General features: G+C 38.3%; 1 protein-coding gene across 3 annotated transcripts in view; it reads left to right on the forward strand.

Annotated features, from left to right (window-relative positions):
* Window positions 1-14558, forward strand: part of Ube2d2 (ubiquitin conjugating enzyme E2 D2) — a 74589-nt gene that overhangs the window by 14384 nt on the left and 45647 nt on the right. The window lies entirely within an intron of this gene.

Here is a 14558-nt window from a genome sequence, read left to right on the forward strand (position 1 = left end):
TTTTTTTATTATTAGAACTATTTTCTTATTTGAGTTTTTTTCCCAGATCCTGAATTTCTTCTAAATTTACAATGAAACAACCAGAGGATTGGAAACATTGGTTCTGAGACAGACTCCTTGGTAATGAGAAAGTCCAATTCCAACTGGGGAAGTTTACCCGAGTCCCAGCCTTTTCAGTTTAACATATACTTACCACCTAGAAAAATAAATCCCAAGTACCCATCTGTGTTGAAGGAAAAGAGTTACTTGTGATTTTATAAAAAATGGAACTAACGATACCTTTCTTTTATTTACTTTTATGTGGTGCTGAAGATAGAATCCAGTGCCTCACATGTCCTAGGCAAGTGCTCTACCACTGAACTACAACCCTAGCCCCAGTATTGTTTCTTAGTATGTGTACATGAATGATTTTTATCTCTTTTGGACTTAGCTTTCCTGGACAATATCTCTGTTTTATTCTTTGTAGTATACCTGATGCATGGTAGGTATTCAGTGAATGCCAGTTCCAGTGATGTGGTAGGAAAAGATAAGAGGATTTTGGAGCAGCATACCTACTGAGTTATTTTCTAGTCCTGTGGCATTAGGCAGGTATTCTCACTAATGTTTTTAAGCCTCAGTTTCCTTATGTATAGAAGGGGGATAATGTCATATAGCCCACAAGCCTGTGGGAAATATTAACAGGATTAATTCTTGGTACTTTGAACTACACAAAAGGTGTAGGTTCTTGTTTTGTTTTGTTTTTTGTTTGGTTATTTGTTGCTTTTAGTTTTGTTTTTACAACATGTGGCCCTTTAGTTTGTTTCACAATCTGGAAACAAATCAAATAACCATCAATAGATGAATATAACAGCAAAATATAGGATATCCATACAATGTAGCATTACCCGCAACAAAAAGGAGCAGTTCCTGGTGCAGTGGGAGGCTGAGACAGGAGGATCCCAGAGTTCAAAGCCAGTCTCAGCAAAAAGCAAACCCTAAGCAACTCAAGTGAGACCCTGTCTCTAAATAAAATACAACATAGGGCTGGAGATGTGGCTCAGTGGTGGAATGCCCCCAAGTTCAATCCCTGGTACCAAAAATAAACAAATAAATGAATGAATAAAAAGGAGCAGATAAAAGATACTTATCTGCCACTTATATATTAACTCAGCTTTAAATTCAGCCCTTAGAACCTTCTCTATTGTAAGGAGCTGGACTCTTTCACTTTTGCATTTAGCAAAATATTAGGCATTGTCAGTAGAGGGCACTGGAAGGACATTGCAGAAGTAAGAGGTTCCTTGGATCTGTTAGGCTTTTTATTACTTTTGTTTTTATTTTAATTTTTTTCTGTTAGTCTTCTTAAAATCATTATTTAGTGTTTTTGTTTGTTTTTTGTTTTGCTTTTGCAATACTGGATATTGAACCCTGGACCTTGGATATGCTAGGTAGCTAGCATGTGGGTTTACCACTAAATTACATCTGCCCTCTAATAACATGTGAAAGTTTCATAGTCTAGAATTGTGACTAGTTCTCTTAAATGTTACCTTGTAATAGAGGTATCAACTGTTATTTGAGGACATCCTTCACCATTCATAGAGGATCGTTCCAAAAAAGTGATAGCATTTCTTTGTCAGTTTCTACAGGACTTATGTCAGGTAAAAACTTGGAAATCAAATTTGTTTTTTACAGAAGCATCAATGATAAAGAGTATAGGAATTAATCTCTTAAAGTAGTAGTTCACTAGCTGGACACAGTGTTGCATACCTGTAATTCTAGGGGCTTGGAAGCTGAGGCAAGAGGATCCCAGGTTCAAGGCCAGCTTTAGCAACTTAGGGAGACCCTGTTTGAAAATAAAAAATAACAAGGTCTGGGTGTGTATGTAGTTCAGTGATAGAGGGCTCCTGGGTTCAATCCCCAGTACGAGGAGTTGGGGGGAGAAACAAAAAGATTAAAAAATAACCTACTAAGGTAAGTGCTTTTCTTTAGGTAAAGTATGCTTTTCTTTATACTATGCATATTAGTTTTCCATGCTGTCATAATAAATTACCACAAAGTGGGTGGCTTAAAACAACAGAAATGTGCTCTCTTGGATTTGGAGTACAGCAGTCTGAATCAGTGTGACAGCAGGGTCACATTCTTTTTAATGCTGTAGGGGAGAATGATTCCTTGTTTCTTCCAACTTCTGGTGACTGTCAGCATTCTTTGGTTCCTTGTTTTGTGGTCACATCTCTTTCAGTCACTGCTTCTTCCATCTTTATAGCGCCTTCTCTGTGTGTCTTATCTTCTCTTTTGTCATATATATATATATATATATATTTTTTTAAGAGAGAGAGAGAATTTTTTAATATTTATTAGTTTTTGGCAGACACAACATCTTTGTTTGTATGTGGTGCTGAGGATCCAACCTGGGCCGCATACATGACAGGCTTGAGCCACATCCCCAGCCCTGTCTCCTATATATATGACAGTTGTAATTAAACTTGCCCAAGACTGGGGATGTACCTCAGTAGTAGAACATTTGTCTAGCATGGGTAAGTACCTGGGTTTAGGTCCCAATACTGTAAAAAACAGACAAATCCAAAAACTTGTTCACCCAGGTGATACAGGATGATTTTTATCTAAAGATTCATAATTATATCTGCAGATACCATTTTTTCCAAATAAGGTGACATTTGTAGGTCCCAGGAGTTAAGGCATGTGGGTATCTATTTTTCAGATGGGGTATTTAGTCCACTGAGGGTTGAGCCCAAGGCTGGGCAAGTGCTGTACCACCAAACTTCATGCCCAACCTCAAAATGAGAGCATTTAATCACTCAGGTTTTTTTTTTTTGGGGGGGTGGTAGATACTGGGGATTGAACTCAGGGGCATTAGGCCATTGAGCCACATCCCCAGCCCTATCTTGTATTTTATTTAGTGACAGGTCCTCACTGAGTTGCTTAGCACCTCACTTTTTGCTGAGGCTGGCTTGAACTGTAGATCCTCCTGGTTTAGCCTCTCAGGACACTGGGATTTCAGGCATGTGCCACACTGTGCCCAGCTCAATCACTCAATTGCTTTTTTTTGAGCAGTACTGGGTATTGAATCTGGCAGGTGAGGCTCCTACCACTAAGTGACATCCCTAGTCCTTTACAGGGTCTCATCAAGTTGCTGAGGCTGGCCTTGAATTTATGAGACTCTTGCCTCAACTGATATGAGTATTATGGGCATGTGCTGCTAGGCCTGGCTAGCCTTTGGTTTTTTGTTTTTTTTTTTTAAAGAGAGAGTGAGAGAGGAGAGAGAGAGAGAGAATTTTTAATATTTATATTTTAGTTCTCGGCGGACACAACATCTTTGTTGGTATGTGGTGCTGAGGATCGAACCCGGGTCGCACGCATGCCAGGTGAGCGCGCTACCGCTTGAGCCACATCCCCAGCCAGCCTTTGGGTTTTTTCATACTGTTTTTCAACCTACACAAAAGTTGCAAATACAGTATAAAGAGTTTTTTTTTTTTTTCTTGAGCCATTTCAGAGGAAGCAACCCTCATTTAATTTAATTTAATTTTTCTGGTGCTGGAGGTTGGATCCAGTGCCTCATGTGTGTAGGTAAAGTATCAGTGAGCATGCCTCCAGTCCCTGCATGGATCTGCAATGTTGTTTTCACAGTGATTGTACCATTTTACATTCCCACCAGTTATGCACAAGGGTTCCTTTTTTCATTTTTCTTTGCATTTTGCTGACAGTTGTTTTCTTTCTTTCTTTTTTTTTGTTAATAACTATCCCAGCGGTATGAGGTGATGATTTTTAGTCCATTCTAAGATAATTTTTTAATTTAATAATATAGGGGTCCAGATTTAGTCTTTTGTATGTGAATATGCAGTTGTTCCAATATTATTTATTGAAAAGATTATATCTTTGAACCCTGTTGAATTGTTTTGGCATTGAAAACCATTAAACTACAGATGTTTGGGTTTATTTCTGGACTTTCAATTTTATTCCATTGATCTCTGTAATCTTGTTTTAGTTGTAGATGGACACAGTACCTTTATTATTTTATGTGGTGCTGAGGCTTGAATCCAGTGCCTCGTATGTTCTAGGCAAGCACTCTACCACTAAGTTATCACCCTAACCCTGATCTTTATGTTCATATGCCACTACCATACTGTCTTTTTCTTTGGGGAGTTGGGAGTACTGGGGATTGAATTTAGGGGCACTTGATCCCTGAGCCACACCCCCAGCCCTATTTTGTATTTTATTTAGAGACAGGGTCTTACTGAGTTGCTTAATGCCTTGCTTTTGCTGAGGCTGGCTTTGAACTAGGGATCCTCCTGCCTCAGCCTCCCAAGCCATTAGGATTACAGGCATGTACCACCACACCTGGCCTTACCATACTGTTTTGAATGCTTTAGATTTGCATTTTGTTTTGAGTCCATAAATGAGTCCTCCAGCTTTATTCTTTTCCAGATTGTTTCTGTTCTTTGAGCCCTTTGTATTTCCATGTGAATTTTATTTTATTTATTTTTTGGGTACTGGGGATTTAACTCAGGTACAATTTATCACTGAGCTGACAGCTCCAGCACTTAACTTTTTTTGTTTTTTTCTGAGACAGGGTCTTACTAAATTACTTAGGACCTTGCTAAGTTGCTGAGGCTGGCTGATCTTCCTACCTCTGCCTCCCAAGTTGCTGGGATTACAGGTGTGCACCACTGCTCTTGACTCCATATGATTTTTTATCATCAGCTTTTTTACTTCCTGTAAAAATAGTTGCAATTTTGATAGAGATTGCATTGAGAATCTATAGCTTAGTTTGAAGAGTATCTGCACTAGTCTTACTATGCTCCCTTTGTAATTTTCATCTTTGTCTTTGTCTACTTTCTGGAAGGTCTTCTCAATTTTGTCTTCCAGCCTTTCAATTAAAGTATTTTCATTCTCAGAAAATTTCATTTGTTGGATTGTTTTAAGTGTTTTTCTTTTGTTTGTTTGTTTGTTTGTTTTTGCAGTACCGGGGGTTTGAACCCAGGGCCTCATGCATGCTGGGCTACATTCCCAGCTTTATTTATTTTTCTTGGTATTGGGGATTGAACCCAGGGGTGCTTTGCCACTGAGCTACATCCCCAGCCTTTTGTTTGTTGTTTTTAAACTTTTTTTTTAGGGGTTCTGGGCATTGAACTCAGAGGCACTCAACTACTGAACCACCTTCCCAGCCCTTTTTTTTTGTTATTATAGATGGACATGATACCTTTATTTTGTTTGTTTAATTTTATGTGGTACCAGGGATTGAACCCAGTACCTCACACATGCTAGGCAAGTGCTCTACTACTGAGCCACAACCCTGGCCCACAGCCTTTTGTTTTAATTTCATTTTTTTTTTAACTTTTTAAAATTTTAAGATGGGGGTCACTAAATTGCCCAGGGTGGCCTTGAACTTGTAACCATCCTCAGCAGTTCAAATTATAGGTATGCACCACAGCTCCCAGTTTATTTTTTTAATCTTCATTTTTTTTGGTACCGGAAATTGAACCCAGGGTTATTTAACCTCAGAGCCACATCCCCAGCCCTTTTTATGTTTTATTTTGAGACAGGGTCTTGTTAAGTTGCTTAGGGCCTCAATAAGTTGCTGAGGCTGGCTTTGAACTCATTGATCCTCCTGCCTCAGCTTCTCAAGCCACTGAGATTACAGGTGTGCACCACCCAGTTTATTTTGTGACAGGGTTGGATGTGCTAGGTTATATTTTGAATATGCAAATACTATGTTATTTTGTATAAGGGACTTGAGCATCAGATTTCAGTATCCCTGGGGATTGGTCCTCTCTCCTCACTGCTGCCCATGGTGGATACTGAGGGATGGCTGTATAAGGGAAATTGCTAACTATTCTACAGTACATAGAAAGAACAACAAAGAATTATCTGGCCCCAAAATGTCAGTAGTGCTAACATTGAGAAACACCAAGATAAGACTTTTAATTATTTATTTATTTACTTATTTGGTACCAAAGAAAAACCCAGGAGCACTCAACCATTGAGTCACCACCCTAGCCCTTTTTATTTTTTATTTTGAGACAGGGCAAGTTCTCACTAAAGGACTCAATAAGTTGCTGAGACTGGCTTTGAATTTGGCCATTCTCCTGTCTCAGCTTCCCGAGATGCTAGGATCAAAGGCATCCATCCACCATGCGTGGTGTGATAAGGATTTTTAAAAAGTGCACAGTAGTTAACTAAAAATATGGACAATAATTTTTGTATCAAATGTGTAATCGAGGGCTGGGGATGTGGCTCAAGCAGTAGCGCGCTCGCCTGGCATGCGTGCGGCCCGGGTTCGATCCTCAGCACCACATACCAACAAAGATGTTGTGTCCACCAAGAACTAAATAAAAAAAAAAATGTGTAATCGAGCAAAAGAAAAAAATTAGTAAAGTTCTAAATACTGGACCTGCAATTGTAATTTCATATTTGCTACATTTGATTGGTTAAACAAGACGTGTTCCTGGGTTCAGAGGGAGGAGATATAGACTATTTACTGATAAGAGAAGTGGCCCTGCTTATAACAAGGGAAGAAATTGTTTGTAGCCATCATTGAAGATTATGTGTTTCAGGACATATTTAATGTTTTATTTTTATTTGTTTATTTTTCGGGGGTGAGATACTGAGGATTGAACTTAGAGGTACTCAACCACTGAATCACATCCCTAGCCCTGTTTTGTATTTTATTTAGACACAGGGTCTTACTGAGTTGCTTAGCTACCTCACCTTTGCTGAGGCTGGCTTTCGATTTTCCTGTCTCAGCCTCCCGAGCTGCTGGGATTACAGGTGTGTGCCACTGTGCCCAGCAAGATATTTAATGCTTTCTTAACATAATTCTTGGATAAGGTTCATGTGCCATAAATGTATTTTTTAATGTAATTTTTGCTGCTATAGAGTCATTAAAAATGAGCTAGTTGAGGGCTGGGGATGTGGCTCAAGCAGTAGCACGCTCGCCTGGCATGTGTGCGGCCCGGGTTAGATCCTCAGCACCACATGTGTCTGCCAAAAACTAAAAAAATAAATATCAAAATTCTCTCTCTCTCTCTCTCTCTCTCTCTCAAAAAAAAATGAGCGAGGGCTGGCATTATGACTCAGTGGTAGAGAACTTGACTTGAACATGTGAGATACTGGGTTTGGTCCTCAGAACCACATAAAAATAAAGATATCGTGTCCATCTACAATTAAATATTTTTTTGTGGTGCTGGGATTGAACCCAGGGCTTTACACATGCTCTGGGAGTGCTCTACCACTGAGCTACATTCCTACATTTCTAGCCCTAAATTAACATGTTTTCCTAAATGTTTATCCAACAAAACTTCTTTTCTCAAGATTTGTTTGGGAATAGTGGGCGGGAATAGAGAAGGAGATGGAAGGGGAAAAATGTGATTGTTTTGAGAAGTTATCTAGTTTGAGGACGGGGTGTTTCCTGTCAGAATAACTTCCAAATTTGCATTGTTTAGCCTAGTGCTAAGAGACTAAGGGAAAGAAGTTAGAAAGGTAAAAGAATTAAATAACAGATGAATTTCATGCTTTTACAGACTTTTTCTTTTGAAACTTTCACTTAAGATTCAGGCTTGATGGTACACTTGTTAAGAAACTTGAGACTGACTAGATTGTGTTTTTAGGGGGAAGGACTTCATTCATAATATTTTTATACTTCTATTGTACCACAGAACAAATTCTCTACTTTCTGCCTCCTCTGTATTGATCTCAAAAATGCTCTTGGAATCCTCAAGTAGCACCACTGTAATGATTGTATGAGTTAAATATCCTCTAAAACTTAATCATATTGTAAACTACTTACTACATAGAAATAATGTTTGAGAAGATAGATATGTTTACTCTGACTTGGACATCACACAATATAAATATGTATTGAAGCATCACATGGTATTCAAATATATACAATTTTTATGTCAAAAAGTAAATTTAGCTGGTCATGGTGGCATACCTATGATCACAGAAACTCTTCTTCAGTTAAATGGTTTTGTGTTGTTTGTTTTTAACTGGCTATGTAAGTTGTTATTTGTAGAATAACCTTTTCCAGAACTGGAGCACCTGACTGTCCTTCATTGTACTATAAAAATAAATGATTTCTAAGCGTGGTGGCACATGCCTATAAAACAAACAACTTGAGCTGAGGCAGGAGAATCCCAAGTTCTAGGTCAGCCTCAGCAACTTAGTGAGACTCTGTCTCAAAATAGAAAATAAAAAGGACTAGGGATGTGACTTAGTGCTAAAATGTTCTGGGTTTAATTGTTAGTACCACAAAAAGTAAATTTAAAAAAATATTCATATACTATGAAAAGTTTGTGCATGCCATTTTTGTATTTAATGAAAGAAATTGACCTAGTATTTTTTCCCCCACCTTATTAAACTGCTTACTAGAGCTGCGATTTCTAAATGTTTTCTTGAAACAGGCAATGCAGGTTGGTACTCTAGCCTAGATATAGACTTGAATTTCCTGTTTGGCCCCTTCCACTTTCACTTGCAGATAGCATGACACTACTTTCAGGGTGTGAATTTTCATCATCACAGGAAAACAAACTGTTCTATTTTCTTATTGTCTAAGTACTCTATCCCCCAAGATTGTACTAACTGCTTCTGTTCCTGTATAGAAGAAAGGTGATTAGATACTATCTCAGGTGCTTTTAATGTATACAAAGGACTCCTATCTTTAAGCTTACATACAATATAATTTTTAAAAACATTATTTCATATGTATCAAGTCACATTTGTTAATAGTGTCTAGTTTTGGAGACTGAAATGTTCCAGGAAGAGATAAGACCTCTTTCTGTTAGTTGGTGTTTTGATTTGTTCCTTTTCAGTGCTAGAGATTGAACTAGGGTCTTGTGTGTGCTGGGCAAGTGCTCTACCATGAGCCATGTCCCCCACTCCATTTTCTTATTTTGAGATAGGGTCTTGCTAAATTGCACAGGCTGGACTTGAATTTGCAATTATCCTGCCCCCCTAGCCTGTCAAATACTTGGGATTACAAACTCTTGTGCCTTTGATTCATTATGTGAGACAATTTTGCAGATATATAATGAGTCTTCTAGTGATTGGTACTGGCAATTGAACCCACAGGCCCTTTACCACTGAGTTTCATCCCAACCCCTTATTTTTTGAGACAGTGTCTTGCTAAGTTTCCTGGGCTGGCCTATAACTTGTGGTTCTCTTGCCTTAGCCTCAAGTGGGGTGACAGGAATGTACACGTGCTTGGTTTACCATTGTACAGTTTAACAGCTTACTTGACTATTGTTTTACCCATCATGTACCATACAGTTTGTCAATCTGTGGGAAGACTGATGTAACCATAGTCGGATTTCTTATTACATATTTATTTATTTGATAACTGGGATTGAATCTAGGGGTACTTTACCATGAACTACATCCCCAGCCCTTTGTATTTTTTCTTTGGAGTCTCACTAAATTGCTGAGGGCCTACCTCCAGAGTTGCAGGGATTACAGATGTGTGCCACTGTGCCCAGCAGTTTCATCCTTTGAAACTCTTGATAGTCATTGAAAATTTGTGAAATGAAAACTACTGGCTTTACTGTGGAGGAATGAAGATGAAAGTCCATGAGAAGTATTACTTTTTGTTTCAAGGATTTACAGTTCTGACAGTTTTATATATTTCAGCACATCACACCACTTAAGTACCCATATGCTGCTTAACAAAAATAGTTCACATAGGTTCTTTGAGAGAGGGGCATAGTTTTACAGGGTATAATGAGAATCAGATTGCCATCTTACTTCTATTATGAGTTCCCTATTATTCTGTCGATTTAAGTTAGGTTCCTGTTTGGTACTGGGTCATGAGACATTAAATAGTACACAAAACTCAGAGGCCAACCTGGGCAACCTCTGATTCCCTGTCTCAATAAAAAGGACTGGGTATGTAGTTCAGTGATAGAATTCTTGCCTAATTTGCCCAAGGCCTTGGGTTTAATCCTCAGTACCAACAAAAACAGAAATATGAACTATGCTAAGTCGGAAGAGTATCTTCTGCTTCTTTGTAGTATTTAAGGAGAAATTAATGAAAAATGGGCCAGATGCAGTGGCACATACCTGTCATCCCAGCAACTTGGGAGGCTGAGGCAGGAGGATGGCAAGTGACCTCGGCAATTTAGCAAGTCCCTAAGCAACTTAGTGAGACCCTGTCTCAAAAAATAAAAAGGTTTGGGGATGTAGAGCACCCCTGGATTCAACTGCAGTTAAAGGAAAAAGAAAGAAAGAAGAATGGGGGCAAGGAATTTCAGAGAATGCCTAAGGGCGACATGTACATATATCCCAAAGGTATCTGGAGGAGGTAGGGATAAAGAGAAGAGTATTCCAGGCAGTATGTTCCTGGAGTTCTAAAGTGATGAAATTAAAAAGTCAGTGAATTGAGGTGGGGATGTAGCTCAGTAGTAGAGCTCTTGCTTAACATGTACAAGGCTCTGGGTTCAATCCCCAAGTACCACAAAAAACAAACAAAAAACCTCCACAAACCAAACATGAATGAATTAAGAAAAAGTATTATACACAATGGGATATTATTAAGCCTTAAAAAGAAGGACAGCCTTTTTGTAATAATGTAGATGAATCTGGAGGATATTATTGTTAAGTGAAATAAGCCATGCACTAAAAAGACAAATGATCATGTTATCTCACTTTTATGTGGAATCAAAGTCAACCTCTTATAAGTAGAATGGTGGTTACCTGAGCAGGGTTTGAGGGTTAGGGAAATGTTGGTCAAAGGATACAGTTTCGGTTAGATGGGAATAAATAAGAGATCTATTGTGCAACCTGGTAACTATAATTAATAACAACATATTCAAAATTGCTAGGAGAGTGTTTTTTAAAATATTTTTTAGTTGTAGATGGACACATACCTTTATTTATTTTTTTGTGGTGCTAAGGATCAAACCCAGTGCCTCACATGTGCTAGACAAGTGGTCTGCCTCAGAGCCACCTCGCCAGCCCCTAGGAGAGTGTTTTTAAGCACAAAAAAACTTAGCTGCAAAAAATGTAAGTATGTTAGATTTGTGTGTGTGTTTTAGCTGAATATTGCTATATTCAACATTGTATACATATTTACATAATTTTGTAAATGATGCATATGTTTTTTGTCAGTTTTAATAAATGAAAAAAGTTTTGAATTATGAATTCAAATAAGTGAAATAAAGCCTATGGAAGATTTATTTATTTGTCTATTTACTTATTTATTTATTGGTGCTGGGGATCAAACCCAGGGCCTTATACATGGTAAGCATATGCTGTGCCACCAAGCTACACCCCCAGCCCTAGGAAAAGTTCTTGATCCTCATAATGAATGGAGGAAAGTAGGCATGGTGATAATTGCCAGTGTCTCAGCTACTTTGGAGGCTGAGCTGGGAGGATCACTTGAGCCAGAAATTTAGATAAGCTGAGCGACATAATGAGACCTCAAAAGAAATAAGTAGCTGGGTGGCACTGTAATCCCAGTGACTTGAGAGGCTGAAGCCATTGGATCGAAAATTCAAGGCCAGCCTCAGCAATTCGGTGAGGCCCCAAGCAATTTAGTGAGACCCTGTCTTTTTAAAGTTGATACTGCAGATTGAACCCAGGGGTACTTTACCACTGAGCCACTTCCCCAGCCTTTTTAATTTTTTTATTTTGAGACAGTCTTGATAAGTAGCTTAGGGCCTTGCTAAATTGCAGAGACTGGTCTTGAATTTGCAGTCCTCCTGCCTCAGTCTCTCAAATTGTTGGGATTACAGGTGTGCACCACTGTGCCCAGCTATGAGATCTAGTCTTAAAATAAAAAGGTTTCGGGGCTGGGGATGTGGATGTGGATGTGGCTCAAGTGGTAGTGCGCTCGCCTGGCATGCATGTGGCCTGGGTTTGATCCTCAGCACTACATACAAATTAAAAGAAAAAAGATGTTGTGTCCGCTGAAAACTTAGGAAAAAAAATTAAAATTCTCTCTCTCTCTCTCTCTCTCTCTCTCTCTCTCTCTCTCTCTCTCTCTCTCTCTTAAAAAAAATAAAAATAAAAAGGTTTGGAGATGGGTCTCAATAGTAAAGCACCTCTGGGTTCATGCCCTAGAACTCCCCTCCCTCCAAAAAAAAGGAGACCAAAACAAATTATTAAAAGAAGATATTGTCATTAATTATAGCAGAACGTTTCCATCTAAATGGTTTCTGCTCAAAGGGAGAAATTTAGTGTTCTCTCTAGTGTTTTCCAGTCCCCTCCTTTTTTTTGAACTGGGGATTGAACCCAGGGATACTTTGCCACTGAGCTACATTTCCAAACTTTTTTTTTTTTTTTTTTTTTTTTTTTTTTTTTTTTGAGACAGGTCTTGCCAAGTTGCTGAGGTTGGTTGGCCTAGAATTTGGCAGTCAGGGATTCTCAGCCTGGGATTATAAACTTGTAGCACTGCCCCTGGTTTGTTTTCTGGTCTTAGCCCCAAATGCCTTTTCCATTCAGGTTCAGTAAATAAATCTTAATGTATTCTGTATGTCACTATAGACTTTGTTTTCTGGCACTATAGGTGATTAGGCTCAGCAAATTGGACTTGTCCTTGGAAGTATACCCCTCACATTGTCCCACCTCCACTTCATACTGGAGATTGAACCCAGGAGCACTTTACTGTTACCACTGAGCTATATATCCCTACCCCTTTATATATTTTAGAGACAGATCTGACTAAATTGCTCATGCTGGCCTTGAACTTGTGCTTCTCCTGCCTTAGCCTCCCTAGTAGCTGTAAATACAGACATGCAGCTTTGCATATGGCCTTTGGAAATGTTTTTTATGTGTTGTTTTTTTTTTTTGGTGGTGGTGCTGGAATTGAACCCTGAGCTTTGTGCTTATGAGGCAAGCACTTTGCCAACTCAGCTATATTCTGCAATCCTGGTTTTAGGTTTTATTGTCCTTTATTTAAAAAATATTTTTTAGTTTTCAGTTGACCTTTATTTTGTTTATTTATATACGGTGCTGAGAATTGAACCCAGTGCCTCACACATGCCAGGCAAGTGCTCTTCCACTGAGCCACAGCTCCAGCTCCTCTTTATCATTCTTTTTCTTGTATCAATTCTGCTTGGTACTGTGCTAAGAATCCTTTCATTTAGGTATTTAAGTGCTTCTTATTTTCTACTCTTTGAGAAATGTACTGAAGAATGTGACATATCTTATCTCTCACTTTAAAGAGTTTATAATTTAAACATTTAAGGAATAGAGGGTGAGAATATAGAAGTGAACTTTTGGTAGTTAATTGAACATGAAGTACAACTGTAGAGTACCATATATGATATTAAATGTATATAACACTGTTAATGAATAAAGTAGCAGCTTTGTAAAGGAAGGTGATTTATGGGGTCTAAAAAGTTAAGAACGTGTTCACATATATAAACACTATCTTTATAATTGGAAATGTTTAGTGCTGTATTTTAAAATCACAAATGTGCTATTGTGGATTTAGATAAAAATGATCTGGGCCAGGGGTGGCTGGGGGTGCAGTTCAGTGATAGAACACTTGCCTAGCATGCACAGGCACCTGGGTTTGATCCCCAGTACTGGGGTCTTTAGGAGAGATCTGGGTGTAGCTTAATATATTTTTCTTTAAATCTGTTTCATACTGGGTCAGTTGTGCATTGTCAGTTTTATATAGATTTTTCCATTGTGAAACTTTAAACAATGGTAAGCAAATTTGCTGGGTGTGGTGGTGCATGTCTGTAATCTCAGTGGCTCAGAATTGTAAGTCCAAGAACAGGGTTCACAACTTAGTGAGAACCTGTTTCAAAATAGAAAATAAAAATAAATAAAAAGTACTGGGATATGGGGCTAGGATTGTAGCTCAGTGGTAGAGTACTTGCCCCTCACATTTGAGGCACTGGGTTCAATCCTCAGCAACACATAAAAAATAAAGTAAAAGTATTGTTTACCTACAACTAAAAAAAATTTAAAAAGAAAGTACCGGGATAAAGTGCTCTTGGTTTAGTACCAAAACCAAACAAGAACATGGTAAGCAAATTCAGATGTCTTATCAAATCAGCTGTCATTTATTTGGGAGAAATATCTTACAAGTCTGAACTCACTGACTTGATCTCAGAATTCCTAGACTCAGTTGTTCTCTTGCTTCAGCCTCCTTAGTAGCAAGGACTATAGGAGCTTCACTGACTTTTTAAAACTTCTTTTCTCAAGGTAGATTTTTCCTGCTTGCCAAAGTGATATTCATTATTCTCTGACTTCCTGATTCCATATTGCTGTCCCTTACCTTCTGATGTGTAGACCTAGTTTTATTCTTGAGGTCAGTGGTGAGTGTAAAAAAACAATTTTCAGGGGATTGGTGATTTAGTTTGAGATAAAAACCTTTTGGGTTCAATCTTCACTACTGCCTATAAATAAATATAAGTACATAAAAATAAAACCAATCTGAAAATTCATAGATAATACATGTAATCTGCCTTGAAAAGAATTTTTGATGATTGGGCTGGGGTTGTGGCTCAATAGTAGAGTGCTTGCCTAGCATGTGTGACGTACTGGGTTCGATTCTCAGCACCATGTAAACAAATTAAATAAAGTAAAGTTTAAAAAAATGTGAAGATTGAAAAAAA

This window comes from Ictidomys tridecemlineatus, chromosome 1 (assembly GCF_052094955.1).
Source record: "Ictidomys tridecemlineatus isolate mIctTri1 chromosome 1, mIctTri1.hap1, whole genome shotgun sequence".
Classification (NCBI taxonomy): domain Eukaryota; kingdom Metazoa; phylum Chordata; class Mammalia; order Rodentia; family Sciuridae; genus Ictidomys; species Ictidomys tridecemlineatus.